Raw genomic sequence first — 11,212 nt, 5'->3', positions numbered from 1 at the left:
TCCATTTGCAATCATAATTACCAATCTGCAGCTGGGCCGAGTAACTGGGCTCTCCCGCCCTTCACTAGTTATGAAAGAGGTGGCTGCAGCAGTTTGGGTTAAAAAGCCGAGCAGAAAGCACAAGTCTCTGTGCAAAGCACAGCATTTGCTCCCGGTGTGCGCAGACTGAGTGATCGGGCTTGAGACGTCACAGAATGGCGTGGCCTAGTGCTAGCTTACTTTACTAAACCTTTGTGAGCGGGTGTGTTGCCGGCCTCCCCAAATTCAGTGCCTCTCACCCAAGGAGACATTCGTCAAAGTGTACAAAAACGTGTGCCTACACTGATTTTCCTGCACACCCCGCCCGCAACAACACCGGCCTCTCTCCTTGGCATGCAACCACCGCCCCCGCCCCCTCCAGTCCCCCAGCACTGTGTTTTACAGCTGTACTATTAAAACTGGAAGCATCATAATGAAAGGAAATGCATCCCACCATTACCTTTCATCGTTCCCTATAGCATGCATCTTTATTCACTCCTCCCCTTTCCAATCGCCGTCCGTTTCCACTTTTTAGGGGGCTGAGCCACCCAAATTGCCCACACACAGCCAAACAGAGCATAAAAGAGGGGCCCTGGGGGGAACGTGCAGTGGTTCCCCTGGGGTGATTTTTGGCACTGCACAGACCAGCAAGTTGGCCTGATGCATAGAGCGACCTAGGGGGTATTTAAGGGGGTATTTAAGGGGGCAGGGAAGTTTCTGGAGCAGGCGACGGTTAGGACATGCGTTTGTCCAGGTTGCCTGCTCCCGAGCCTTCCCTGCGTAGCTGGGCCTAGGTTGTTGGAGGTTAGCGTAGGTGAGGAGGGCATTTTGTTGTTAGGTGGGGGGGAGGTTAGGCACAGTAAGAATATTGTTCCTTTAATTTTAATTTCTCAAATAGCCGGGGGTACCGTATATAAGGCACCCCCCCCTTACTGGAGCCGCCAGTGGCCTCATTTCGTTATTTAGACATTACCTGTCGGGCGGGGGAGCAAGGTTTAGCATTGCCCGGCGTAACACGTTTTTTGGGCGTGGGCTCAGGATACAGTCAGCCATGTGTCTCCATAGGTGTACGGTTCCTGGGTAGTGAGAGCCTCTCCGGGGTCATCCCGCCACTGGTGTCGCGCTCTTCTTGGTTGAGGTTCAGCCTTATTAGCCTTTGTCTGTCATCTGCTACGCGGCAGGACCACATTGCTATTACATGACAGATCTGTTCGGTTCATCCCGCGTGCCGCCTGGGGGCAGTGTTTTTCGGCCGTGTGCAGGCCCCTTTTGTGCAAAGGGCTGTCTGGTTTTGGGGTTCTTTGGGTATTTTCTTTACAAGTAGTTGCCAGAGAGGGGGTACCAGGGGCAATGTTAGTAAATATTGGGGTGCTTATATAAAAAAAAAAAATTCAAATGTCTTTTCTTTAGGAGGTAATAATTATTTAAGGTGACTAGGAGGAGCTTAAACCTCTTTATACTAGAAGCATATTTTTGGGGTGTGGTTCTTTTTCCAGGGCATACCATTTGTTTGGTCATTTTTCCCTAATCAGGTGCTGGCTCGGGGGCGTGCTGAAGCTAGGTGACCATTTAAGGGGCATATCTTAGTGCACAACCATATTATTATTGGTGCCACAGTGGGTCAGGGAGGTAAGAAGAAGGGACTGGTGGATGCCAGGGCGCTTAGGGAGGCCATAGAGATTATTAGCAGGACATCTAAAGCCCAGGGGCGGTGGTTGAGGTTACGGGAGAGGGGGAGGTAGATGGGGGCTTGCAGCCCTGCGGCGAGTACAGGGGAGTCCTGGGAATCCAGGGGTAGGAAGCTGAGGAGGGAGATTGACAGGAGAGCATCCAGAGCGGGAGTGAATTTGGATGAGGGGCCAGATAGGGGTGTGGGGCAGGATGACCAGGTGGAGATTGGGGACTCCATCAGTTTGCAAAAAGGGGCAAGTGGGGTGGGGCAGGAAGGTGGAGGTGACGGAGTGCAGAGAGGGCTGACAGGGCAGAGGGGCAAGGGTGGAAAATACCTGCAGAAGAGTGCAGGTGGGAGGAGGAGGAAAGAGAGCCCCATCAATTAGCGAGGTTAGGGAGGGGCGCAGAATGCCCCCCTCGCCCGGATGGGAGGATTTCGGGCGGAGGGCCCAGAGCAGCCCCTGCTGTTGCAGAGGATGAATATGGAGAGGGTTTAAGAATGGCCCCTCCTCTAACGGCGCAAGGACCGTCTAGAGGGCACAGCACGGCCCCTAGCGAGGAAGACCACAGGGTGGAGGAGAGGACACCTCACCCGAGATAAGAGGACCAGGAAGGGGTTTCTGCGGCCCTGCCGAGAAGACGCCAAAGGAGTGGCAGGGCAGACGCCCCAGGCTCACAAGAAGAGGATCTACTCGGCCTGAGCATGTGCTCGCAGCATCAATGGTATTTCATGGGTGATGATGAAGGGATGGAAGAATATGTGGGGCAGTGGGAGGATGAAGGATATAGGTTGGTAAGGAGGAGGGGGAGGACAAGAAGGGGCCTTAGGTGGGATTGCGAAAGACAGGAGCAAAGGGTTTGGGGGCAAGAGGTCGGGGGAATAACTGGCTGGGTGAGACAGCTGACATGTTTTGTCCCTGCAGCAGGAGCCCATTAAGGAAAGAAACGAGGAGCGTTGGAGTAGAGGCCAGGTTGCAGTCGGGCGATGGCAGGGCGGAAAGAGGTGAGAGGGAAGGGGGCTGGTGAACTGCATGGCAGAGGGGGACACGAGAACGGGGCAAGAAGGGAAGGGTCAAGTTTGCAAGGGGTTTAGAGAGATTTGTGTACAGGCTATTGGAGCCTTGGTTGGAGAAAGGGAAAATTGCTCAGTGGAGGTGCAGACAGACAAGGGGATTGAGCCCTTGGCGCTCGAGGTGCAGGTTTGAAAAGAAAAAGAGGTAGAGGTGAAGGGCAAGGAGAAAAAGCTACCATACATGGGCATCACTAAACCTTTGGGAGCACATTTGATGTCAGCAGCTAAGGAGAAGATACAAGCAGGGGAATTTGTGGATGTGTTTAAGTTGCTTCATAGGGAAGTGAGAGCAAAGGAGGGTTCTAAGGAGGAGGAGAGGGAGCTGGCCTCACACCCAAGGGTACCGGTGACTATCGAAAATTGGACGTCAGCATTTATTATTTACACAAGTGTCTACTGCGAGAAATTTCCAGAGAGATGTGTGGCTGCTAAAATACATGGATGTGATTAGAAAGGCATTTACAAGTTTTGGGGACTTAGCGTGGGTGTGTTACGATGAAGAGTTTAGGGCAAGGATGGGGATAGCAGAGGACAGCCAAGCGGTCTGGGGGGAAATAGATATGGATCTCTGGCTGCAGTGAATGGCACCGACGAGGCCTGCCGCGACATTGCACACAGCAAGTGGTTTGCCTGTGCCTTTCCGGCCCTTGCTTGGTTGCCCCGCCCACGAGGGGGCGGGTGGAGGAGGCAGAGGGCAACCCTCAGCGGCATGTTGGGCCTTTAATAAGGACGGCTGCACAAGGAACGTGTGTAGGTTCAGACATGAATGTAGCAAGTGTGCCGGGAAGCACCCACTTACCCAGTGTTTCCAACAAGGAGACGGGGAGGGGGAGAGGATCCGGCAGAGGGGTTGTGGGGAAAGGCTTTTACTCCAATTAAAGTGGAGGTGTTGGAGAAGTGGTTGGAATTTTATCCAGACAGGGAGGGGGTGAGATTTTGGGAGACGGTTTTCATCATGATTTCAGGCTGGATTACCAGGGGCCAAGGGTGCGTCGTTGGGCGGAGAATTTCAAGTCCGCCAAGGAAAATGTGGAGTTGGTGAGGGAGAAATTGGGCAAGGAGTGGGGAGGGTGGTAGGGCCATTTGATGATCTGCCAGGAGATTTAGTGGTATCCCCACTGGGTGCTCTACCCAAGAAGGTCCCGGGGGAATTTAGATTGATACACCACTTGTCATGGCCTGAGGGCATGTCTGTCAACAATTGTATTGCTCCGGAAGAGTGTGGGGTTGTATACACAAGTGTAGATCAGGCGGTGGGTTTGGTAAGAAAAGCGGGGCGTGGGGCCTTCATGGCCAAGTGCGACATTAAGGAGGGTTTCAGGTTGTTGCCGGTGCACCCAGAGGATTTTTGGCTGCTGGGAATGCAGTTCAAGGATCGCATCTACATTGACAAAGCTTTGCCAATGGGGTGCGCAATTTCTTGCGCCTTGTTCGAGCGTTTCAGTTCCTTTTTGCAGTAGGTTTTCTCATACAGTTCTGGTTGGGAAGGGGTACTGCATTACCTAGATGATTTTCTGTTCATTGGTAGGGCAGACAGAGAGAGGGAGTGCGGGGAGATGCTAAAGATGTTTCAGGACCTGATGGGAGAGTTGGGGGTGCCTTTGGCAGAAGACAAAACGGAAGGACCGGCAGTGGTGTTAACCTTCTTAGGGATTGAATTAGACTCATTGGCCATGACCTCACGCTTGCCGCACGACAAGGTGAGCAAACTGGTAGGAATGCTGGATAAAGTGGTGGGGGCTCGGAGGATGACGCTAGTGGACATGCAGAGACTGGTGGGGCATTTGAATTTTGCATGCAAAGTGGTGGCCCAGGGCCACCTTTTTGTAGGAACATGGTGCGGTCTATGGCGGGAGCAAAGTGCCCACATCATCGGGTAAGGGTATCAGAGGCAGTTCGGGAAGACTGTAGGTTTTGGCTGCATTTTCTGGAGAATTTTAACGGGGTGTCCATGTGGTTGCAAGGGGACCCGGTGTCATGGGAAGTGCAGATATTTTCAGATGTAGCGGGTGCGGGAGGGTTTGGAGTGTTTTGGGGAGGAAAATGGTGCGTGGAGAAGTGGCCATTGCATTGTTTGAAGGAAGAGAGGAGCATAACATTTCTTGAATTCTTTCCTTTGTTGGTGGCAATGGAGTTGTGGTGGAAGGAGTTGCAGAACAGGAAAGTGAATTTCAACATTGATAACTAATGCGTGGTTCATGTAGTGAACAGGCATTCGGCAAGGGATCAGAGGGTGGCGAGACTGATGAGAGAGTTTGTTCTGCGTTGCATGGAATGGAATGTGGTCTAAGGCAGCACATGTGCCGGGGAACGATAATGGCATCGCTGATGCATTATCTCGTTTTCAATGGCAGAAATTCTGTGGATTGGCTCCAGGAGCGGAACAGGAAGGGCAGCGGATTCCAGAGGAGCTGTGGAAGATAGGAAGCTGAGAGGGCTTACTTCGGTGGAGGGTTTGCTTGCCCCGGCATCTAGGGAGGCATACAGGAGAGCATGGGAGGATTTCATAAAAGAGGGAGCTCATAGTTGGAAGGGTATGGGGGATGCAGAAGAGCAGAGAAGGGATGATGTCACTAACTTTCTCTTGAGGTGCATGGATAAGGGTTGGTCTAAGGCAACTATAACGGGGAAGTTGGCAGGGATCGCTTTCTATGGGAAATGGTTTTGGGGTTTTCAGCTGAGCAGTGGAGAAATTGCGGCCAGGATGTTGGAAGGATGGGCAAGGGAGAGTAGTAGGGAAAAGGACAAGAGGAGACCGGTATCGGCGGACCTACTAGCTAGGTTGTGTCGGGCTGTGGGGGGGGGGGGGTTTGCTGGTCGGCCTGGGAAGGAGAGTTGTTTGCAACCTGCTTTACATGGCTGTTCTTTGGGGCCTTTAGGGTTTAGGAGCTGGTGGGAGGAAAGAGTGGGGTAAGTGGACTGCGTTGGGAAGATGTTTATTTTACGGAGTTAGGGCTGGACATCAGGATTAAGAGGTCTAAAACGGATCAAAAAGGAAAGGGCTCATGGGTTTTGCTGGGCCGGGGGAGCAAGGATTTGTGCCCGGTGCAGACAGGTTTGGCGTGGAAGGAGCTATGTGGAGGGAGGACGGGCTTGGTTTTTCAGCATGAGGATGGGGTGGCAGTATCAGGAGTGCAAGTTTTGGGGGTGCTTCGGAAGGTGTTGGTAGCGGTAGGGGAAAAGGTGAAGGAGTTTGGAACTCATTCATTTAGGATGGGTGCAGCATCTGAAGATAGTAGATTGGGCTTATCAGAGGATAAGGTGAAAAGTTTGGGACGGTGGAAGTTGGGGAAATACAAAGGGTACGTCAGGGACTTGGGTAAAGGTGATGTTTGAAATCAGTTTTTGGGGATTTCAGCAGTGTCAAATGTGGTGGGGGGGGGTTGTGATTTGAAAGTGACATAGTAATTGTCATGATCTCTGCTTCCAAAAGGTCAGGGTTTTCCCAACTCCCTTGGAAGCAGATCCATAACCCAGGTTCCGAGTGCCAACCAGTCCCAATTGGGACCTTTTGGACCCAGTCCTGGCGCCAGTGGCACCAGGCTCATAAATATGCCCAGTCCCAGCGCTGGAAGCGCCGGGCTCATAATGCTTGGGTGGACTTACCTGCAGCAGACCATGCTGCTTACTTGCCTGCCAGTTGAGCCTCTGATCCTCTTCTGTTTGGAACTACTTTTCCTGTTGGGTGGGGCAGGAGCCACTCCCTAGATTCAGAACACTGGAACTCTTCTGGAAAGCAGGAACTCTTTTCTTACCTAGGCGTGGCTGTGGAAGGAGACACCTAAGCACTACAGGAGGCTATTTAAACCACACCCGATGGATGAATCTTGCTTTGCGTTATTCTGCATCCTCTGCAGCAGAACGCTCATCGTGTCTTCTGCATCTGATCCTGGGCCTAAGGAAAAAGGCTTACCATCCTGAATCCAGTCTTCAGCAACACCTATAAAGACAAGAAAGAACAGGTTAGCATTACGGTCTTCAGTGACAGCTCTTCACTTACCTGGTCCATCGGCTGTCACCAACGCCTCGCGCTGCATTCCGGCATCTGAAAGACAAAAGCTTACCAACTCTTCGCACGCTCCGGAGGCCTTCGGCGCTGCATCCCGCATCTGAAAGACAAAACAAGGTGCGTTTAAAGACATTGGGGAACTTTAATACTCACATGCCATTACTCCTTTCCACATCTAACCCAGTGGGTATTCCGGCACCCTGCAGCCGCTCCGAACTTGTACCTGCAAAATAAAAAGACAGTTAGAGCGCATCGTGAAGCAGGCAACAAGCGCTTACTTACGTGCTTCCAGGCGCTTCTATTCATCACACGGGCTCCATCTTCAACTCACTTCAGCCCGTCATCCGCCATCGCCGGAACCCTGCAAAACAAGAAACATCATTACTAAAGACTTTAAAGACATTAGAATTACTCGAAACTTACCGTTCGTGCAGTAAACGACGGACAGCAGTCCTCTGAAGTCAAGAGGCCTGCTCCCCTTATCCAGTGAAGAAACTGGTTACAGCACCCTGCCCCGAGGCAGATGGAGAGCACGGCGTTCACTTACCTAAGGTGAGAGCGTTAACCTTTGGGGTTCTACAGGAGAAGAGAAAGGGAAGAAGAGAGAGACATTCAATAACCCAGTTCCTTAATCCCATATTTTCTATCTGCAGACATCTTACCCTTCAAGTCAGACATACAGTGCACAGAGGTCCAGTCCAAAGAGCCAGCCGTGTGTTACACATCACCTTTGCAGATACGGTATACGCCCAGTCAAGACCGGCGCCTCTACGGGAATCAGGTGAGCGTTACAGAACGCAAAGCCTACCACAAAACTCCCGTCCAGGCGCTATGGAAACCTCGGATACCGACCAGCTAGCCCAGTTACTTGGGGAACTAAGGGCAGAAGTGCATGCAGCCCGTCAGGAAACGAACGCTCTAAGAAGGGAACTGATTATTTCCAAGGAGCGAACAGATGATCTCGCTAGACAATTGCTACAGTCACAAGCCGGACAGACCCCGTTACCCGCATCTGGGGGAAATCTTCCTTCTACATCCTCTATGAATCCAGTGCAGATCAACCTACCTGGGAATGTACCTCTGGCTCCGCCCGAACGATTTTCTGGTGACCCAAAGAGGTTTGCAGTATTTATCAATCAGTGCCGGTTGCATTTCTTATGCCGGCCAGCAGCCTTTCCAACTGATCAAGCTAAAGTAGCTTTCGTGCTTTCGTACCTTAGTGGCAATGCGGCAGACTGGTCGATCCCTCTAGTAAATCAAGATGATCCGGTCCTCCATGATTTTCAAGCTTTTCAGCTCAGTATGGAAAAACTGTTCGCAAGACATTCACAGGGGCAGGCCTTGGACAATGAGCTTCTTTCGTTGTGACAAGGTAATCAAGACCTTTTGGCTTATATTGCGTCTTTCAACAGACTGATAGTGGAAACTCAATGGCCTGAGGACAAAAGGATTACGCTGTTTTATAGAGGTCTACGTGGAGAGCTCAAAGATGTGTTAGCCCAAGTAGTGAATCCCCCACAAGATTGTTCGGACTATATAGACTTAGTCGTTCAAATAGATCACAGACTGCAGAACAGGAAGGCCGATCGTTCCAAGTTTGATGCTCGAGTATTTTCCAAACCGCCAACTCCTTCCAAAGGAGTAGACTCCGGGGAACCCATGCAAATAGGGGGTCTGAAAGGTCCTCTAACACAAAAGGAGCGGGAAAGGAGAAAACAGTTGCAATTATGCCTCTATTGCGGAAACTCAGGGCACTTTCTTCGAGACTGTCTGGGTAAACCTGCCAAGAAGGCAGTAGGAGCTGCAGTTACCAAAGTTACAAACTCTGAGCAGGGAAACGACCTCGCCCGACAAGAATAGAGGTCCTCTTGCCGAGCGTGAAAACCAGTTCCGTGACCTCGCATTTCGTGATACCTATGGTCCTCATTAGCCCTGATAATCCGGATCGATTACATGCAATTGAAGCTTACGTCGACAGCGGTGCCATCGGCAATTATGTGGATCATGAAATGGTTTTGAGGATGAATCTAACTCTTTGTCCCAAGGCTGTAAAGGACGTCATTACTACGGTGGATGGTACGGAGATAGCCTCCGGGCCAGTAACGCATACCACTCAAGAGGTGACGCTAGTAAGTCAAGATGGACACCATGAGAAGATCGTGTTCGATGTGATCAAGGCCCCTCAGTTTCAGATTATTCTAGGAATACCTTGGTTAGAGAAACACAATCCTCTGATCGATTGGCGAGCAAGAACGGTCCAGTTTCCAGAATGTGTCTCTACTTGTCACCCTCCACCTGGTGTTGCACTGGCAGCAATTTCTTCAGAGACTCCCCAGTTACCTCCCGAATACCTAGAATACCAAGATGTTTTCCGGAAGGATCAGGCTAACTCTCTACCTCCTCATAGGTCTTATGACTGCCAGATAGACCTGATACCTGGATCTACTCCTCCTTGTAGTAGAATTTATGCCCTCACCGAGCCTGAGAACCTTCACCTTCGACAATACCTGGATCAATACCTGGCAAATGGGTTTATTCGTCCTTCCAAGTCCCCTGCTTCTTCAGCTTTGTTCTTCGTTCCAAAAAAGGAAGGAGACCTTAGAACTTGTATAGATTATCGCTCCCTGAACCAGATCACCGTTAAGAATAGATATCCGTTACCTTTGATCCCTGAACTCCTGGACCAAGTCAGAAAAGCATGCATATATACAAAGCTGGATCTTAGAGGAGCTTACCACTTGGTACGAGTAAAAGAGGGCGATGAATGGAAGACGACCTTCCGCACCAAGTATGGGCTATTTGAATATCAGGTCATGCCCTTCGGACTTTGCAATGCGCCGGCCGCCTTTCAATATTTTATGAACGATGTCCTCAGAGAGCTCATAGATGTGTGTGTTGTTGTTTACATTGACGACATCCTCGTTTATTCTTCATCGGAATCTGAACATCGGAAACACGTGAAAATGGTCCTCGAAAGATTGCGTCAACACAAACTTTTCGCTAAGTTGGAAAAATGTGTTTTCAACGTGACTGAAGTTGAATTCTTGGGATTCATATTATCACCTGGCGGAGTGCGTATGGATTCAAAGAAGGTCGATGCAGTTCTCAAATGGCCATCACCATCCTCCGTAAAAGGTGTGCAAAGCATGTTAGGCTTCGCTAACTTTTACCGCAGGTTTATCCCCGAATTCCTCTCGAATAGTCCAGCCTATCACTGCCTTGTTAAAGAAAAACAAACGTTTTGAATGGTCTACCGAGGCGGAACAAGCTTTCCAGGATTTGAAGACTAAATTTATCTCTGCACCAATCTTAAAACACCCTCGCACCGAACTCCCCTACATCGTGGAAACTGATGCTTCAAGCCTTGCCATGGGGGCAGTTCTATCACAAAAGGACCCGGTAACCAATCAGTTGCATCCCGTGGCATTTTGGTCCCGCAAATTCTCGCCTCCTGAAATCAATTACACGATTACTGACAAGGAACTTCTGGCTATCAAGTCTGCCTTTAAGGCTTGGCGGCATTATCTGCTGGGGGCCCGACACACCGTTACTGTGATTACGGATCACCGAAACCTGCAATATTTGAAAACCGCAAAAGCCCAATCCTCTAGACAACTCCGTTGGGCATTATTCTTTGCCGAGTTTGACTTCATAATTACCTATCGACCTGGTACAAAGAACGGTAAAGCTGATGCCCTTTCTTGGATGGGTGTGGAAGAACACTTGATCAACCCTAAAACTGTACCAATCATTCCCGAACAAAGAATTCTGGGTGTAATCGCCACAGAATCCATAGAGGAAGTTAAGGATAAGGCCAGGCAACTTGTAACTCCAGCAGACATACAGAATTGGCATCTGCAGGGAAAGGACTTTGCAGTAAAGGACAACTTATTGTATTTCCAAGAACGATTATACCTACCCAGCACAGATTTACAGAAAAAAGTAATCTCTTGTTATCACGATTCTTTAATGGAAGGACATACCGGTATGGCCAAGACCTCAGAAAAGATCAAGCGCTACTTCTGGTGGCCGTCTTGGAAAAAAGATATCAGAGACTTTATAATGTCCTGTGGAGTATGCGCCCAAAACAAGAGTCAAAAGGAAAGACCAGCAGGCCTCTTACGCCCTATTGACATCCCACCTCGCCCTTGGCATACGCTTTCTATGGACTTCATCACCGATCTACCTCCATGCTCCGGATACAATACGATTCTAGTAATCGTGGACTTATTCTCCAAGATGGCGCATTTCATTCCGCTCAAAGGCTTGCCAACAGCAGCAACTCTGGCCCGAGAATTTCTCGAAAACATCGTCCGACTGCACGGTTTTCCTTCGGTTCTAATTTCGGATCGAGGTAGTCAATTTATTTCTCATTTTTGGCGAAGTTGCTGTCGGTCGGCTCAAATTGATGTGAGACTATCGACCAGTCACCACCCTCAGAC

Source organism: Ambystoma mexicanum, chromosome 1p (genome assembly GCF_040938575.1).
Source record: "Ambystoma mexicanum isolate Mex_15411 chromosome 1p, UKY_AmexF1_1, whole genome shotgun sequence".
Lineage (NCBI taxonomy): Eukaryota > Metazoa > Chordata > Amphibia > Caudata > Ambystomatidae > Ambystoma > Ambystoma mexicanum.
The sequence above is the reverse complement of the archived record's forward strand: the minus strand, read 5'-3'. Positions refer to the sequence as shown.